The sequence below is a fragment of the Corapipo altera genome, unplaced genomic scaffold (assembly GCF_003945725.1).
Source record: "Corapipo altera isolate COAL_440 unplaced genomic scaffold, ASM394572v1 22b, whole genome shotgun sequence".
Classification (NCBI taxonomy): Eukaryota; Metazoa; Chordata; class Aves; order Passeriformes; family Pipridae; genus Corapipo; species Corapipo altera.
Window position 1 is genome coordinate 2,935,051 of NW_020884876.1, and position 20,371 is coordinate 2,955,421.

The 20,371-nt window shown below is 37.6% G+C and overlaps 1 protein-coding gene across 7 annotated transcripts in view; it reads right to left on the bottom strand.

Annotated features, from left to right (window-relative positions):
* Window positions 1-20,371, bottom strand: part of CLOCK (clock circadian regulator) — a 64,885-nt gene that overhangs the window by 35,677 nt on the left and 8,837 nt on the right. For 2 of the 7 annotated variants that reach the window (XM_027636378.1, XM_027636372.1), the window contains exons 2-3: window positions 18,259-18,360; window positions 1,024-1,134 (exon numbers count right to left, since the gene is read on the bottom strand). The gene's annotated coding sequence lies outside the window, so the exon portion shown is untranslated. Of the gene's footprint in view, window positions 1-1,023; window positions 1,138-14,744; window positions 14,839-18,258; window positions 18,361-20,371 lie in introns of those variants that run through there. The other 5 variants (XM_027636373.1, XM_027636374.1, XM_027636375.1 and 2 more) reach the window with 5 other exon arrangements.

Sequence of the window (20,371 nt, forward strand, 5' to 3'; positions counted from 1 at the left end):
TCTACAATTAGTACGCCCAACTCTGTCTTGCCTTTACTCTCCAAAATCCAGTGCTGTGAAGACACACTGACAGCAAAGCATTTCTTCACTCCAATTCTTCAAAATAACAACTGCATCAGCCATACCGACAAATCTAATTCCCCAATTATTTGACCAAGTAATGGAGTTGCACCATTTGAAAACCAGACAGAAATGGCACTAGGAAAGTAAATTATGAAGTGTTTGTTTGAATTTTAATCAGAAGCATATAATGACAGGTTGCTCAGCAGTAAAAACCAACTACCATGACTGGCAGAAAATTAAGTTTAAAATCAAGATAAAAACTATGGACTTACTTTCTTTTAGCTTACATAGTAAACACTATTACAGCTATGCTCTAATTACACTTTTAGCCCTGTGTTAATTTTTATACAAAACTGGTACCTAAAATTATAGAAATCAAGAGTAATATGAAATTCTGTAGGACAAATTATACACTTTCCTTAATCTGTCTAAGAAAAATATCAGTACAGCTAAATACAGAAAACTTTCATCTATGACATGACATTTTCATTATGCAGAGTTAGAATTTAAAAGTCAGCATTTTCCCTTTAACAGAACACTCAGTTTCTAGAATTTGACAAAATCATTCGTTACACTAGATGGATCCTATGTCAGAAGGGGTAACTTAGATCAGGTATCCAAGACAAACAGTTAAAAGTACTGACAGACTACAGGAAATGCACCTGTAGCACATTTGTTTCTCATTTTTCAAGGTCTGAACTTCTGTCTTTGCATTGAAATTTGCAAGAGCCTGAACAGTCTCAGTGCTTACACATGCCAATATATAAGTAAGCAGAGATAATTCCAAAAAAACCAGTCAAGCTGAAAGTAAACACTAGATAAAAGGCCATATCTACTTCTAAAGTTCAAATTAAGTTGAGTTCTGGAGAACAAAAGACTACTTAACACTGCTACTCAGTCCTTCAGTGTTGATAACTGAAAGCCACAGGAACCTTACTAATTATAAACCCACAATTTTACCTTTTACACTTTGGGACTTGTTAAAGTGTGAGGTTTAGGGATGAAACCTGGTTCCTATGAAGAACAATGTGGAGTTCGATGTATCCCCTTCTGCAGAAATTAAATTCTGAACTGCTGAAAAATAACAAAGGAGAGCTTCAAAATCAATGTTTAAAAATTATCACTTTTTCATTTTTAAAAAAGATAAGTAATTGTTTTAATAAGATCAATCTATAAATGTGATATTCTGTTTATTAAAAAGTATCTCAAGTATTTCACCATCTGAATTGACCTTGCTTTAAAGTTCTTCCTGATAAGCACGATATTCTGACACAGTTTCATCTCAGCTTTAAGCTATCACTTTATGCCTAATTTTAGTCTTGATGTCCTTTTCACTTCTGAATCTGGTATCACCCATACCATCCACATCTTCACTTCCACTTGCTACCTTCAAAGTGTATCTTTATACCATGATTTAAACACCTTTTTTGCTGAAGCTCTTATTAGGGCCTCTTCTGGCTTTCTCAGCTACATCTTCTCTCCATGTCTCCAAAACTGTCACTCTCAGGACTCCAGAATCTGTAGAATGCTGCTGACAACTAGCAAAGTTGCTCAGCTGCATTATTGCTACTCCCTCAAACACAGACATTAACTCTTTTCTTTCAAAACCCACTCCAAAATCAATTCCAAGAATGTATCCCAAACTTACTTCACCAATACACTTCTTCCACACAAAAACTCAGCACCAACATAAACCATCACCTACTTCCAGTCTCTTTATACCACTACACTTCATTTATAGTTACTTCCCTCGAATCATGCTACTTCTCACATTTTTAAGCTACATGAAATCAGGGTTTTTTTCTTCTCATTTTTGTCCTGTTTCTATCTGCCTTGCTTACTCTTCTTAAAATAAATTCACTATACAATGTACTTGTTCCACTTCTGAAAAATTTTATTTTAAAGCATATTTAATTCTAAATTCTGCTAAATTCCTAAAAAGGAAGCTAGGATCTAAAAACCAAGGTTATGCTACTCTTAAATTCATTGATGACTTTCATGGAAAACAGAATTACCACTTATTTGATTTGAAAAGTTAAATTTCTTCTTCTCCTGCACCTAACAGAGGTTTTTAAGTAGTTAAAATACAGATGGAAATATTAACATAGGAAGTCAAAAGCACAGCAGAACAATCTGCCAACAGGAGAAAAACAATTACAGCGCGATTCAATGAAGCCACCCGTTCTTGTCTGGCCAAATAACCTGCTGGCCCATTGACCTACTTTTTTAGGTGCTTACAGCCTCCTCTCCTATTCTGTTTTGCTCCGTTTGACAAGTGCAAACATTAATATGACAAAGAGTCCCATGGGAGTCTGCAACATGAAACCCGTGTTTTTAAACTGCTTGGAGTAGAACAACTCTGACAACTCTCACCCAGCTCCTAATAGAGTTTTAATATGGAAAATTTTAGATCTTGTCTCTGCAGTGTGCAGAGGTGTATTTTTTTTAAATAAAAATTAAACATTTAATATAAATACCACAGAACTTAAGCATAGATCCATATTTGATAATGCCTAAAAAAGGAAGCTTTTACAGATATTTCAAAAAGGGATTTTAAGATGAGGAGGAAAGGAATATGTTTATGTCATAAATGAACATAAGCAAGCTTAAACCAGACCAAAAGAGAAGCTAATCACAGTGGAAAAGCTTCTGTAGCCAAAACCAGACAGATCTGTAACTCAGTAGAAATGGCATGTGTGTGAAAGCCAGCAGAAAGGTTAAGACACGCCAGCATTGGCAGTCACAAGTGTTCAAAGGTCACAGTTCTGTTTCCACAACCCATAAGGTTTTTTTTAAAAAATTAATTATGTGTATTTGTCTCTTGATACTGTGTCTTTTGTACACATTCAGTGCATGTTTTCAAACTTTTCTGAAACCAAGAAGGCTAGAAACTTACTATCTTAAAGGAAGCTGAGGTCCTCGGTCAAAAATCTTAGCTGCTGCCACGGATATCCAAACTATTACTACACAACATTGCTTAATCTCTAGCAAAATCCCAAAAAAGCAATACTGCAACTTCTGTACTATGCTGACCTATCACTCACGGAGAAGCAGTAAGTTACTGGGTGCCAAGCCATTGCTTGGCCAAAGAAAAAAAGTTCTGAGTAAGTTATAGGGTAAAAAGTCATAATCCAACCTAAGGTAACAGTAAAAAGTTCGCAGCATCCAATAAAAAATTCCAGTATCTTCTGTCTAATTTTATTGTCAATGTTGACATGTGCGTTGGTGAAATTTAATCTTGGAAAGAAATTAAAAGATTGAACAAACCATGAAATTACAGTACAGTCTTGCTCATGGACAGATGTTCTGTTGGGACTGGACTGAAAAATGGATGGGACAATGATCAATGCATTTCCTATACTTAATTTTGTATACAGCCAGCAACTGAAACCCCTACGTCACCAGCACTTCACCTCAATGGTAACACTGCTAAATATTTTTGAGGAAGAATCAGCATTGTCCTTATACTGTAAAAAATATTTGTATACAAAAGTCTTGATTTATACGAAGATTTATATCAAGACTTTTATAAGTAATACTTACATGACTTCGCAGATTACAGCCCTCAGAATTAATGCAAGGGAGCTTGTATTATTAAGACAAATAATTTCACATAGCGAATATCACGGAAAAAATATATGAAACAACAGTTTTCTGACACTACAGTTTCTTCAAACAGAAATAGATCAACTTCTTTAATATAACCTGATCCCTGTGCCATAATCCTATTTTGTCAGGGGAACAAATTAGTTATTATAATCATTGAGGATTAGCTTTAGAGATCTTGTTTAAAGAATCAAAATCACAGCATACCAGTCTATGCTTCCGCAGCACCTGATGCCCCGCAGAGCTCTAACAGTAGTAACATACCAGGATAAGAAAGACCAAAAGCAGAAACATCACACTGATCAAACAGCTGAGCCAAAGCCTGACTCGCGATGTAAACACAGCACCAAAAGTCCTGCTCATTATAGAGATTCTGCAGATAATTATAAACCTTCTTAATACTCCTTTCCACGAGCTTCTGATAATTTGGATTATGAACTTCTGGGGTTTTACTCTACTAGGACATTACACCATAATTAGGGCAAGCACAGATGCAGCTGTTATCTCATACCCAGAATAGTACATCACTATCCCTCATATTTTCCATTTTGCTCTTTCCTTCATTGGTTTATCTCCAGCCCAGACATTTTTCCCTTCAGCTTTTTCTTTCTTGGAGGTGGGATAGAGGGGAGGAGAAGGGGAACAATCTGCTCTGGTTTAGTTCCTTTCCAGTAACCACAGACTTCTGTAGAGAGAAAGAGATCTTTAGACAGGTAAACCATAAGCTGCTCTCTAATCATATAGAGTTTGGTCTAATAGAACAAGCTAGAAGGTTTCAAGATACTTGCTCCTTCGCTTGCAATGGTATATACACCAACAGAAAGCAAATTAGGGTAATGACTGATTAATCCTTTCTTGCTAATCAAAGCCTATCTGTGAAAATACTATGTTTTTACAATTGACATGTCTCCTTTTTTACCTAAAAAAAAAAAAAAAAAAGACAAACCAAAGAAAAATATCAGAAGATAGGGTTGAAAGGAATTTCAGGAATTCAGGAATTTCTTCAAACTTTGCAGTTGAACAGGTTATTCCAGCAGCTGGGAATAATCATATACTGCAATCTCTCCTCTACCACTTAAACAAATGAGTTTTTGGTCAGTACTTGTGCTGCAGATGACAAATCCCAGAAACATCATTTTCTATAGATGAACACACTATAACAGCAGGTGTACATCTGCTGCTGCTTCACAGGAAAACAGAGGAGAGAGCTGCTTCCACCACAGATAGATCCCAGATGGTTTTTAATAGGAAAATTTGTGAGTGGCCATGAGTAGTTTGCTCTGGCATAACAGCTTGCTTAGGTTCATCACCTTTGTAGGGAGTAGACAAGGACACACTTGTGTGCAATACAATGAAGAAAGGTCAGTAAGACAAAAGACTGGTGGTGTAGGTTACCATTCCATGCAAAATTTCTGTTTGGTGATGATATAAATGCATATTTAAATTTAGAAAATGAGACTTTACAATTATTATTACTGCAACAACACTCAGCTATCTATCTCAATCTTGCAGAAAAACATGAACCTACATGTTAGGTGAGCACTTCAACTGCCAGACCTTCAGTATGCATAGGTATCTTGTGAAGTGAGAAAGGTAGGTAAAAAGCAGGTTTTGAAGTTCACACAAATGAGTCTTTCCAAAATTCTATCCTAGACCAGAAAAAAACACTGAGGTCCTTCTCAGTCATCTTTTCTCAAGGTTGAACAGGTCCAGCACCGTCAGCCTTTCCATGTAAGAGGAAGAGATGAGGGATACTCCAATCCCTTAATCATCTTTGTTGCCCTCTGCTGGACCTGCTCCAGGAGCTCCATGTCTCTCTTGCCCTGAGGAGCCCAGAACTGGACATAACACTCCAGATATGGCCTCACCAAGGCTGAGTAGAGGGGTAGGATCACCTCCCTCAACCTGCTGGCAATGCTCTTCCTAATGTACCCCATTGGATAGCATTGGCCTTCTTGGCCACCAGGGCCACTGCTGGCTCATGGACAGGTTCCTGTCCACCAGGACCCCCAGGTCCTTCTTCACAGAGCTGCTTTCCAGCAGGTCAGCCCCCAGCCTGTACTGGTGCATGGGGTTATCCTCCCTCAAGGGCAAGACCCTGCATTTCAGACAGTTTTCTGCCCATCTCTCCAACTTGTCGAGGTCCTTCTGAAGGGCTGCACGGCCCTCTGGGGTATTGGCCACTCCTCCCAGCTTTGTGTCATCACCAAACTTGCTGAGAAGGCATCTGCCTCTTCATCCAAGTCATTGATGGATGTGCCCAGTATGGAACCTTGGGGGACACCACTAGTGACAGGCCTCCAACCAGACCCCGTGTCACTGATAATGACTCTCTGGGATCTGCCGTTCAGCCAGTTCTCAATCCACCTCACTGTCCACTCATCCAGTCCACACTTCCTGAGAGACAGTGCCGAAAGCCTTGCTGAAGTCGAGGGAGACAATATCCACTGCTCTCCCCTTATCCATATCGGTAGCTGTTTGAATTTAAAAGGCAATCAGGTTGGTCAAACATGATTTACCTTTAGCACCCATGCTCATCACCTTCTTGTCATCCATGTGAATAGAGATGCCCTCCAGAATAAGATCCTCCAGTACCTTTCCAGGGATTGTGGTGAGGCTCAACTGGCCAGTAGTTCCCCAGCTCCTCCTTCTTGCCCTTTTTGAAGACCAAGGTGACATTTGCTTTCTTCCAGTCCTCAGGCACCCCTCCTGATCACTCTGACCTCTCAAAGATGATCATAAACAGCCTCAGCTATGGTGTCCTCCAGTTCTCTCAGCACTCGTGGATGCATCCCATCAGGACCCCTGGACTTGTGGATGTCAGGTTTACCTAGGTGTTCTCTATATCAATTCTCCTTGACCAAGGGAAAGTATTCCTTCCAACATTCCTATATCCTGGTCTCCTGAATCAGAGATTTCAGCGGGCTGGTCTTGTCAGCAAAGACCAATGCAAAGAAGGCATTCATAGTCTCCACCTTCTCTGCATCCTCTGTTACCAGGGTCCCCTTTCCATTTAATAATGGACATTCATTATCCTACGTTCTTCTTTTGCTACTGATGTATTTAAAGAAGCCCTTCTTGTTGTCCTTGATATCCTTGATCAGATTTAATTCCAGTTGAGCCTTGGCCTTCTTTGTCTCATTTCTACTTCGACAACCCCTCTAGATTGACTCCAAGTGGCCTGACCCTGCTTCCATCTCCTGTGTATTTCCAGCTTATACTTGAATAATGACAGGAGCTCTTTTTTCATTCATGCAGGTCTCTTGCCCCCTTTGCCCAATATCTTGCTCATTGGGATGCATCATTCTTGAGCCTTGAGGAAGTCACGCTTGAACATCAACAAGCTCTCTTGGACCCCTGTTCTCATAGGATTCTTTCAAGAAGATCCCTGAAGAGGCAAAAGTTAGCTTTCCTGAAGTCCATGGTTGTAATCCTGCTTGCTGCCTTACTTTGTCATCGCCCTTTACAGCCTATATAGGATATAGTTTATGAGATTTAAATCAATTTTTCTTGATTTATAATTCACCTTACCTTTCAAGGAACAACCAATTATTTTATATCATCAACTTACTCCTTTAAGATACCATTATCTAGCACATCCAGAAACATCTTACCACTTCTCAGTTATGCCCTCAGGGTGGAGGGGTCAAAGGGAAAATGTAAGAGGGATCAGAGGGAAAGTGGCACACCATGACAAACAACTCAATGAAATGAACTCAAGGGGGGGTGGGGTTTGGTTGGTTGGTTTGTAATAGGAGACAAAGACTTATTCCTAACTCACCTAGAATATGGGAGAAATAGACTAAGTTCTTCCTCTGAATTAGTCCGCAGATGAAGAATTACCACATGAAAGATAGCAAGAGCAGTACATACAAAGACCACACAGGAACTACATGGCTACAAGATACCAGGCACTTCATGTCTTAACACTTACTTATATTTGTAAGCGCTTTTAACAAACTCCTTGGTCAAGCTGAAAGATTTTGTAATGTTAGCCTTTGATCATCACTCTGACCACTCATTTCCACATCCATATTAAATTCCCCCTCTTCTTCTAGCATTAGTATCTGTGACCAGCCAACACAGCCTAAAATTGATCCAGACCAAAACTAACTCAAATGTTGTTTCATTCAGATAAATCAACTACATTTGTTTCACTATATGGCTGCTCAAAAGCTGTTTTGGCACAGGGGAAGGGGAAGCAGTGAATCACCAGGTTAGATGTCTTTTGGCAACAGTGCCATTTCATGCTGACCTATACTATGTGTCAAATTACCACCAGCAAACAAAATTAGGAAAAATGAGATTCAAATTTGTGCTCAAAGAAATGAGATTGTAGTTACTACTTGAGAAGTCTGCTTCATACTTAAATGAAACATCTTTACTCTCCCATGCACTGCTGCATCTCATGTGGCAATCTATGACAAATTAAAATTCTGGACATAATGGGGCTTATTTTTAGACACCGATCCAGACTCACGGATCAGCCTCTGGAAATGAAAACAAATCCAGAACTCAGTCTTAGAGTCAATGGGAATCTCAAGTAAAATGTAAAGCATATGAGTATATGTAACTGATGTGTTGCTCAGTTATCAACTTATCCACCAAACAGCTTGTTAATTAGCAGGAACTGGGACTGTTTTAGGATGATACTCAGTACAGATACTAGGTAATTTAGGTAATCACTTAAATTAATAATATGAAAATAAGAAAATTGGATGAATGATTTATACCAGCAGCAGCTACTTGTAACACTCAGAATTGTACAGGTGTACCAAATGGACATATTTTTAAAAAAATTAGGATACTTGCTAACAGCAACATCCAAAAACAAGTGACAGGTGTTTCAAAAAGCTAATATTTGATCTGAAAATTATCTCTCATGTAGAAATGCATGTATGTAAATAAAACACTTTTAAAATACTAAATGCTAGTCATCTTTTTGTTTTCTCCAAGTTGATTGCACAATTCTTGATTTGTGCAGCTGTGGAAGTGCTTCTGATGCCTCAATTTCCCAGTATGGGTGACTCATGCAAAACTAAATTATTCTGTAAGGCTTTTATGAAGAGTGGACTGTTTGCGTGTCTGAAGAATGGAGTAGGCAGTGCACTTCACTGAAAGTGTCTTCAAAAAGAAAGCAGTGAGACTTCTTCACATTTCCATAAAATGAGAGAGTAGGAAAATTTTAAGCTACAACACTGAAGTGCAGTCCAAGTAAAAAAATTACCAAACAAGCAGCTCTTCCTCCCTACTTCCACTCATCACTTTTGGCAGAAATCCTGCACATCATTTTGGAAGCCACAAAGTAGTAACAAAAGAAAAAAAAGAATGAGGTAGCTGAAAAAAGAACAAAACAAAACAAGGGAAACACTAGGGAATGGTAATTTCAGTGTATTCCCATTCTAAAAGAGCAGGTTCAGGATCACTTGATGAAACTGAATAGCCACAAGTCTGTGGGATGTGATGAGATGCATTCCAGGGTCCTGAGGGGACTGGTTGATGTTGTTGCCCTGTCACTCTCCATCATACCTGAAAAGTCATACTGGTCAGGCGAAAACCTGGTGGACTGGGAAAACAGAAACACAGCTCCTATTTTTAAAAAAAAGGAGAAAGAAAGATCCAGGGAACCACAGGCCAGTGAGCCTCACCTCAGTGCCCAGGGAAGATCATGGAAGTAGTTTTAAGGCATATACAACACAAGCAGGTGATCAGAGACAGCCAGCACAGCCATACTAAGGGCATATCGTGCCTGACCAATCTGGTGGCCTTCTAGGATGGACTGACAGCAACAGCTGACAAGGTAAGATCGACCAATGTCATTATCTTTTTACATGGTCCCACACAACATCCTTTTCTCCAAATTGGAGACACAGGTCTGAATGGTGAACTATTAGATGGATAAGGAACTGGATGGATGGATGCAGCCGCAGAGTTATGGTCCATGGCTCTGTGTCCAGGTGGAGGCCAGCGACAAGTGGTGTCCCTCAGGGCTCTGTCTTGGGACCAGTGCTCTTTATCAATGACACAGAAGTGAGATCCAGTGCACCCTCAGCAAGTTTGCAGGCAACATGAAGTAAGTGGTGCAGGTGACACCACAGAAGGAAAGGATGCCATTCAGGGGGACCTGGACAAACTTGTGAAGTGCACCCATGTGAACCTCGTGAAGTTCAACAAGGACAAGTGCAAGGTGCTGCACCTGGGTCGAGGCAAACACCAGCATCAATACAGGCTGAGGAATGAGCAGATCGAGAGCAGTCCTGCCAAAAAAGTCTGGGGGTGCTGGTGGATAAAAAGTTGCACGTGAGCCTACAGTATGCGTCTGCAGCCCAGTAAGCCAATTGTATCCTGGGCTGCATCAAAAGAGGAGTGACCGGCAGGTTGAGGGAGGTGATTCCCCTCTACTCTGCTCTGGTGAAACCCCACCTAGAGTGCTGCATCCAAGTCTGGGGGCCTCAGCACAAGTAGATGTGGACCTGTCAGAATGGGTCCAGAGGAGGCCACAAAGATCATCAGACAGATGGAGCACCTCTCCTGCAAAGACAGGCTGAGACAACTGGGGTTGTTCAGCCTGGAGAAGGCTTCAAGATCTCACTGAGGCCTTACAGTACTTGAAGGGAGCTTACAAAGAAGAGAGAGAGCAACTTTTTTTTTACATGGGCAGATAATTATAGAACAAAGGGGAATAGTTTAAAACTGAAAGAGCAGAGATTTAGATTAGATGTTAGGAACAAATTCTTTTACTCACAGGGTGGTGAAGCACTGGAACAGGTTTCCCAGGGAAGTTGTGGATGACCCATTTCTGGAAGTGTTCAAGGCCAGGTTGGATGTGACCCTGAGCAACCTGATCTAGTGAATGGCATTCCCTACTCATGGTGGGGGGTTGGAACTGGATGATATTTAAAGTTTCTTCCAACCCAAGCCTTTCTATGACTCTATTCAAAAAAGTGACAAAATAGGTTTTGTATCAGCATGCTTACTGTTATGTTTGTAAGATTAACAAGATTTAACAGAAGACTTAATTTTCTAGAATTCTAGTGTCTGCCAGATCCTTCAGTTTTTCTCTCAATACAACTACCTTTTATTGAAAAAACAATACCATAGTTACAGAATTCCAAACCCCTACACTGCACTACTCCTCAATTTCATTTAACAAAACACTAGAGCTATTCTTTTGTCAGAACTTTCAACATAACAGTCCAGGCTCAACTGGAACTACAGTGACTGCAAAACCTGAAGTACAGGACAAATACTTCATATTACAAAGGCAAGAAGTGCCTTAACAGGAAAAGTTAAAAAGAAAAAAAAAAGAAGTTTTGCAATTGGAACAGAGAGGAAATGTCTCAACTGCTGTCTTGGCTAAAGAATGGACAAAATCAAGGCAGAAAAAGTTCACTTTTCTTGTCCCTTTGTGGCTTGCTACTAACATGAGCAGAAACTTTCAGAGCTTGTGCTAAATGTGTCCAGAAAACCTACTGAAATCACCTTCTGAGAGTCACCAGAGAAGCAGCAAAAGACCAAAAACAAATTCTTTGTTCCCATAAAACACTATCATCTTCAATATGTTGAGTCCAGTCAATTTAATTGTAATTTAAGTTGATTAATTATGATGGCAATATTAACCTTCAGATATTAGGGCTTTTTATAATGAAGGCTTCCAGTGCCTTGAAGGTTAATTCAATGCTCCTAGAAAAAACTCTGTCAGCTATTTCCCATTGTTTCAAAAATATTTTAAGATCATGACATTATCTGAAAGACAAAACATAACTGAGGAAATTCTACGCCAAACTTTTTTTAAGCTTTGCTGCTACAATATGTAAGATAAGAATTTTCAAGACTAGGTTATGGGGGAAAAAAGGTCACAAATTTAGTTCCTTTCTGCATTTTTGGAAATTCAGATTCTGTCCTGATAACCCCTGTAAACCTTACAAAGTTTCAAATGAGTCCTCAAAGTCAGATTTTATTTAACTCTCTTCTGCTCAGCACATTGTGAGTATGGTTTCAAAGGCCTAGGATCTTGCTAGTGGCCTATTTAACACTGGTATTGAGAAACAGGATATCAAAAGCCATCAATATTCACAGGAAATCCTGAAACTAACATGAAATACATGTTGAGGTCACATGCTAACAGTCTAATGAAAAGAGCTGTATTGTATTTAAGCCCACATTAATGCTTGAAACAGTTTATTTATGACAAACACATTAAAAAATATGCAGATAGAGCACATCAACATAACAGTGCAATATTCATAAGACAAGATTACTTAAAATAATGAGGACTCTTTGTAACTTACTGGCTTACAGCTCTCATGTTTTGACTCTCAATATTTTACTTCATATTAAACTGAGGCTTGTACTTGCCTCAATGAGGTCTACTCTCTAAGCTGCCATATGAAGCAGCTGAGTACTAAACTTTGATTTTTACTTAATGCATTGCTTTTCCAGAATAGAATTAAATTGTTCAGGTTTGAAAACACCTTTAAAATCATTGAGTCCAACCATTAACCGAGCAGTGCCAAGCCCACTAAAGCATGTTCCTTCAGTGTCACATCTACACAAATTTTAAAGACCTCCATGGATGGGGACTCCACCACTACCCTGGGCTCAAGTGCCAAATGCAATTGTGCCTGTAATAATCACTATTTCAGGAATGATTACACAAATTGAAGGGAGAGATGCTTAAGCTAAGAGAATAAAATATGCTAACTTTTACAATATGTTTATACTAATTACAACATGAGGGAATCGAATGAACAAATTAAATAAGACTGCAAACAACTTTATTTTTTGTATTCAAGCCAGTGACTTTTTTCAAACAAAGTTTTCCCAAATACTGCTGATACTTATGCTACTACAATCTTATCAGGTTGTAGGGGTTTTTTTAATGATTATATTAAAAGGCTGTTTGTTTAAATGTCCCTATCGACAGAAATCTTACTTGAATCTTGGAAATTTTCCAGGAAAAAAATGCTGAAAGACAAGGCCTAAAATCTGCAAGGATGTAATAAACAAGAAATATAACTTAGTTTAGTCGTAATAATTGGCTTAGACATGTGGGATATTACACTAATGTTAAGCATGCAAAATTCTTGGGAACCTCTGAACTTAAAATTACACAGGGTAGGTGGAGAGAACTCTTTCAACTGTAACTGCAAGATAAAATGAATTAACACTGGCAACTAAATATTACTTAGATTTTCAAAACCTTACCAGTTGCCATCTACAACCTCAAATGCAGGTATCCATTCTAGCAAAAAAAAAAAAAAAAAGTCATGACTTATGAGAGCTCAAGGCACAAAAAATTGTAATAACGGCAAACATCTGCGAAGACCATCTCTTTTTCTTTTTTGTCTTGCTCCTACTTTATGAGTGCAATAAAGCACTGGTCTGATTGTGTTGTTTTTTTCAAGGTAAATGAGTAGATTGAGCAAAACACGTGGAGTGGGAAGCACATAAATTTTAGAATTCTATATAAAAATTTGGAAAGAAATCAGAATACTTCTGTTTTTAACAATATTAAAATATAAGCATGGAAGAAAAGGTAAATGATCAGAATTTCAAAAGACAGTTATGATTTAGTCATTTGATTCACTGCAACTTGTAATATTTATTTGTTTCACTGACAGTTTGTATTCACAAAATTGCAAAAAAAAAAAAACCCTGTCAATATTAGTTTCGAAACTTATACTTGGATTTGTAGCATAAATACATATCATAGGTGTTCACTGCCCTCATCTACTGACCTACAACCAAAGTGAACAATTTTGGCTATGTCTCCATTACAAAGTAATCTGAAACAGTAGAAATGGATCAGCAGATCAAAGCAGCTGGTGCTGACACTCTATGCTAGCTGTTCAAGAGGGTTTATTTGGATTAGATTTCATCTGGTCTCCAGAAGGAAATATAACCATCACATGGACCATTCACCTTTTTCCAAGAATTTCATGATTGATGCAAACTTGTATTTACCCAGTACAGACAGAAGAGTACTTTGCACTTGCAGTAGAACTTATAGACTATTTTTCTGAGAACTGAGTGTAGTTCCAACACCCTGAGCAACTAAGTGGTAAGGGGAGACAGAGAGATTTTGTCCAAAGCAGTTTTAATGTTCCAAATCACAGTGACAATGCATATAGTTATATCCTACCTTTTCAAGCCACACTAACAAACACAGGTGTCAGCTCAGAATACTTGAGGTCACTGAAGGATCATCATAAAAGACAATCTACTGGCTTCCACAAGAATAATTCATTTCCCCTAATCCAGAATTCAGCAGAAGACATGAACCTGGATATCCCTATTGCTTAGGCTTCATTTCTCTTTTCTTTGTTTATTTACTTCATCTTTTATATCCTGGTTTTTTTCATTTAAAATATTTTAATTCTTGTTTCTCCCATATTTTTTTCAGACTTTTCTCATTTATTTCCTCCTATTCCATGTGCTATTAAATACAGTAAGAGAAAATATTTTCACATATCTGAACTTTCAGACAGAGGTGTTGGTATTGGTTTTTTATCTGGAAATTTAGATGGTGTAGACTGAGACAGGCATGTAAGCACTACCACTGTGATTTAACATGCCCTAACTCAAACAAAATTTAAAAAGAATAAAGATGATCATGTATTTACTGCGATCATTCAAACTGATCTCTAAATCCAGTGCTAAGTAACTATGTGAATTGAGAAAAATAAGATTAATGACACAGGAATATTAGTCTATTGTAAGATTGAAATTAGCCTGGTTCTAAACCTCATCTCAGAGAACACAGGAACACACAAATACTAAGGGAAGCTAATTAAGCAACTTATGGAATGGAAGAACTTCATAACAGAAACACTAGATAAAATATATTTGGTGTATACACAGGATTTTACCTTTGGAGTAAAGCCAGGAATATATTGCTTAAGAGTTTGGCTGCTCTTTTTTCCTGAGCTTTGTCATTTGTTTATCTAATAATTTAATCTTCTAGATTTAGGTTAAATGACAAAGTCGCTCTTAGCAATCCAAGTGACAAACAGGATTTCGTCACATACAATTAACTCAGTTGCTTAAAATAACCAAAATATTCAGAGACTCACCTACTTTCAGTGACATTCAGTATACAACATCCAAATAAATTTCCAGAAGATTTTGCAAATGAACGAATGGGATTCCCTTTACATCTGTTAAATTTAGATGGAAAAAAAAAATCAGATCTCTTTAAAAGAATTCCTAAAGAAAAACTGTCTTTTAAGAAAAACCAACACAAAACAACACTATACATGTGTTCATACAAACATAAATTGAAAATTTTAAGTATACTGACAGTCCATTTCAGAAGCCTCCTTCTGTGTGGACCTGGGCTCCAAAGCAAAACCCAGAGCTTATAAGTAATTCTGGTTTTAATAACAAAAAATCAGTTAAAATCAGAAATATTCATCATTAAACACAACTTATTCCATTGGGTTTTTTAAACCCTATTATGTAATCACAGAATTTTATAAATGTAGTATTGAATTCATATTAATACATAAAAATTTAAGATGCAATAAATCATTCCATGTACTCCTACACCAAACGCAGATTCCGTGTTCCTTACTCACGAACAACAGATGTTCCTGCATCACTTCAATACAAAAACCACAAAAGATTAAAAAAGGAAGTTCAGTACCATCCTGCAATAAGCAAAAGGAAGGGGTGGAAACATTGAAATCATCTTCTACACTACAAATTCTAGTTTCAGCAAAAGAAAGTAGAACTGGAAGTCTCCAGCCTGTTCTTGTAAGACAGTTTTCCTCTGTTTCATAATTCAAATCTTTAGACAAAGGATGATGATTTCTACCACACAGCACCTCTCTCATCTCTCTGCCTGGCCGAGGGCATACTTTTGCTTTGGCCAGCAACTCCACTACTGTATTTTATTAATTTAAGTCAACTCCCCTGATTCAAATGTAGAACCTCAGATAATCTCTTAGCTTGCTCAGAAACAAATCTCATTTTTCCTTTAAATCTCAGTTAGGAACCAAGAGACCATTTTCAGATCATTAGCTCCCCATACCCTAGGAGACAAATTTTGATTTTATGAGTTGCAATTTTTCTTACTGTGAAAGGTAGAGCAGCCCCACTGATTACAACCAAGATAACCGATTGCCCTACAATGCTACTTCTTCCGTTCTTTGTGGATGGGCTCAGATTGTGCTGCTGCCACCTCTTATTCACTGCACTTCTACAGCAGCTGTGTAAGAACAAATCTGAATAAGAAGGTGGTTTGATTTCACCGTTCCCCTGTAGTGACATAGGCAAATTTCCAGAGAAGCACAGAGGCACTTTTGAAAGCACTTACACGTGCACAAGTGACTACAACTTTCAAATCTTTCTTATTTCTACAAATCAGTGTCTAAAGTATTTTCTCTCTATTTAGTTATTTGCTTTTCATGTTTCTACGAAAAACCATTAAGAAAAAATGTATTAAAAGATGTCTTTATATAAGTAAGTGCAAAAGTTCTCTAATGTAAGGACAGTTTTAAACAGAGGATTTTCAGCACAAGTTAAAAAAATGTTCTGAGGAAGAAACACAATTAAAAGGACTACTGAAAATGTAAAGATAGAGGTAAACAACCCAAGGAGACACAAGCAGTAAATAAAGCTAAAATATGCCCTGGAAAACACAAATTCTTAATAAAACCAAGTAGGTCCTCACAGTCTAAAAATGTTACTTGAAAAGCAAAACCAAATATGTACATCATGCAGAAGTTTTCAGGATACTCAAAAAGAAGTATTTAATAACTTTTAACCACACACGTTGTTCAAAACTATCAATTCTATTATGATCTGTTCTGAATACAAGAGCAGTAATTAAAAAAAAAATAAAAGTCAAAGAATATAGAAAAGTTGAATGAAAAAAATGCATGACAGTTATGTAAATATACTGCTGAAACAGCATTTAAAGGACAAAATCACCAGTAGATGGGTGATCGGGTTAAGGAAAAGCACAAGGAGTACAGAAGAAAATCTTCTTACTCAGTGTTTGTACCTGACATTACAATGGAGTTGAGGAGATTAGTCCTGTTTACTTCTCACAGTCCAGCTAGAACATGCTCAGTAGATCTGTCTGGTTATGACTAAAAGGATTTGGAACATATCTACCTCATCTGATTTGAACAGATGAAATGGATTTAGGCAAATCATTGAACTGGTACAAAACATTTTCAGAAATCTATCGTGTAGTCTAATGTAAGAGTTTGGGATGGCACAAAAAATAGTCTGATACTGCAGCATAATGGTTTGTTTTCTCCTAAAACCTTGCCTGCTCGCTTTAACATATGCAGGTGCTTTATTTTTCCAGTGGCAAGGTTTTCATTGCATTTTGAATCAAGAAAACAGTATTTCTTCTCCCTCGACTCATTCTCGGACACAAACTGACGTCAGGTAAAATTTCAGCTTAAGCAGATATATAACTCAAAGAATTACTGCTCAATGATTCAAGTGTTACCAAATTATAAGCAACTTAAACCAGGGCCTTAGAACAGAAAGTGTTAAGCATCATTAACTGCAAGCACTGCTACCTGTAATTCCATTCATGACCAAACTTCGTGCATGACCAAACACCTCCAGTACATTACAAGCCATGAAGAACATAGAAAAGCTTTCTGTCAGCAAGACAAAATACTCGTGTTTCAGCAAGATTGGCCTAATGTCTGATCTGCACATATTGATCAGTTTCTTGGGGGGGTTTTAACCCTGTCAAAAAAGCCAACAGAACATCCAAAAACCAATACCTACTTAGAAAGAAAAAGCATATAAATACATAGGTGAGGGTTACAGAGGCTACGCCCATGATCCTCATGATACATTGAATCAAAACCCCTTTGTTGCTCCTAAGATGAAACATAACCAAACTGCCCCATCTGTTCTGCATTTCTCTTCATGTGATGTACAAAGCAATAAGTAACCTTACTGCGAGTAAGACATTGACAAATCTTGCAAAGATGAAAATCTGCACCTCCTGGCCCATTCTGAGTTGGGCAGTACACAGCATCCAGTCAAGTAAGCGAGGAGACACAACCCCTTTCACAAATAAGATGACATGTGAACTGAGATATTGCTACCTGAACCTACTAAGATGCATTCTTTTGCTTTCTATACACATGAATGGGGTATTAAGCCCATCTCAAATTTAACAAGACCATCTAAAAAAAAAAAAAGGAAAAAACAAACCAAAACCCAGTCAGAAAAGCAGTGAGTGTGGCAGTACACATGCTCATTCACTGCAACACATCCCTGGAAGGGAGATTAATTTAGTTTCCAGAAATCACAGGGCCATATTAGCTCACTTCATTGCTGGGGACAGTGCCATTATGAGGTTTGGTGGTTGTTTTTTTTTTTTCTTCTACTTTCCAAGGCAGCTCAGGTACAGTTCAGTTGTTTCATTCCATGCTCCAGTGTAAAGGATAAAAGCTTATTAAAAGCTTATTTGAAGTTTATTCTTGCCCACACGCCCCATTAATTTGAATCTGAAACTGAAGTGGAATGTCTACCTTGCCTGAGGTTTAAAAAGAGATGTTTCTGCTTAAAGCATTACTGTTCTAGTAGCAATAAAATCTACATACTTACTTAAATTACCCAGAAATGCATTGTGCCTTGTAGAGTGGGTGGATAGCATCAGTAGTCCAAATGTGATGTCATCTGAGTGAAAGCCTTCTTTGGCACAGTCTTCTGAAAAACAAGAAAACCCCCACAGTTCTATAAAAATTAATCCATTCAAAATAACTTTCAGAGGTGAGGCCTTGATTATTTCTTTCTGTTTTCTCTCCTGTCATTTTTGTTTATTTATTTGTATCCCTTAACTGTCCACAATTTCACTTTCCAGTTCCTCTAGTCAATATAATGAAGTAAATACCCATGAAGGAGAACTTCAGCATTCCATATCACCTTTTATGTAGCTTTGGCACTGTCCGAAATCCAAATCTGTAAGACAAATGCAATAGTCCAGTGGTAACATGAAATTTACAATTCTAATGCTGCCTGCAAAACATTAATATTACAACTGGTGCTCTGCAATTGCTTTGGGTTATATTGTGACCTTGCAGAACATCAGTAAAATACCATGCAAATTTCTGGAAAGAAAATGCATCAATACAATTTTAACTGTGTGTACTATGGTTCAAACAGGACACGTGAACCACCTCAGAACACAGCTTGAAACTCTCAAAGAACATGAAACACAACAGTACAAGAAATACTCAAACTCCCCTCACTGATGAAAAACTAATTTCAGTAAGTTGTGCTGAGCAAAAGCTAACTATACAGTAGAGGTTTCTACACACAAACACTACTTATTCAAAGAAATAGCTCCCCATCTATTACAGATCACAAATTCTGTATTCCTATATACAGTGCTTTCTTTTAAACACACATGCACCACCTTGGTAATATCTTACTGCTGGTTCCCACTATTGATACTTTCTATTCAGCATTCCCGCCTGGCAAAGTATATCCTTTAAGGCATACATGAATCTATTCCCTTCCACTGTATGCAAGGACAGGCAGGTTTCCTTTGACATAAAATAACCAAACCAAAGCAACTTCAAAATTACCACCGTGTCTCCCAATACATATAACACAGAAAGAAGAAGCTGTCAAGGTGGGGAAGAAGAATGCCAGTGTTTGAGGAAGATCTACTGCCAAGTCTAATGGGATATGAAAGGCAGATCATTATCAACAACATATCTATTTTTCTATGCAGTAAAATGAAATATTCTAAAGTTAGAAATCAATGGTTTGAATCCAATACCAGTATATAGATAAGAAATGTCAAACTATATTCTATAGGGTACGAAAAGCATTTATGTGCATTTAAAAAAATCTGCACCAGTTTATGAAACACTATTTTTCATTTCTTATGCCGGCAACAAAGTTTAACATAACTCAATATAAATCACCCATAAATTTAATTGTCCATATAAAGGTAGTAACAATTTAACTAAAATACTTTTGAAAAGCAATTTCAGTTATTTTAATGAAAAAAGGTTGTGATCCTTTTGACTTAGAGAAAGTGGTAATACCTCAATTACCTTTGATGTTAAAAACTATAGTTTCACCTCAATTGTCCTGAAGTTCATACAAAGGTCTCCAGTTTACAGAAGAACTGGGTGTAAAAAGAAGCAGCAACAGATCTCGAGATCAAGTTTTCAAGCACAGCTACCTGTTGTTTTGCCACTCACTTTAAAAGCCAAGTTCGATTAACAGCTACATTTCTTAAAGGGTTAAAAAGATAAATCTTAGTACTATAATTTGTGGTCTGACTTCCCTGCCAAACTGATTAAACTAGCACATTCTCAAATCCTTTTCCTCTCTCATGTTTTTTGTCATTAGAGTCAAATCCATCAACATAATTTGTAAGTTTCTACATATCTTTTTCCTGCCCCATTTCCTAAAACCTTCTAGTTATTCTTCCTCATGATTCAGACTACCTTTCTGATTTCATTACACTTTCCAGAACCCACAAAATAAAGCATTTTGCTTCTTTTCCTTCAAATCCTTATACTATTTGGACTTGCTTTATGCTGTCTTTTTCTTCTTTACTTTCCTCTTCCTCATTGCTGATCTACCTTATTGTGTTCTTAGAAATGACAACTTGTTTATTCACTCACTATGACTCAATTATTAATTTGAATCCTTGTCCCCCTTTCTGAGGTCATTCTCCTAATTTTCTATGTCAGTGAAA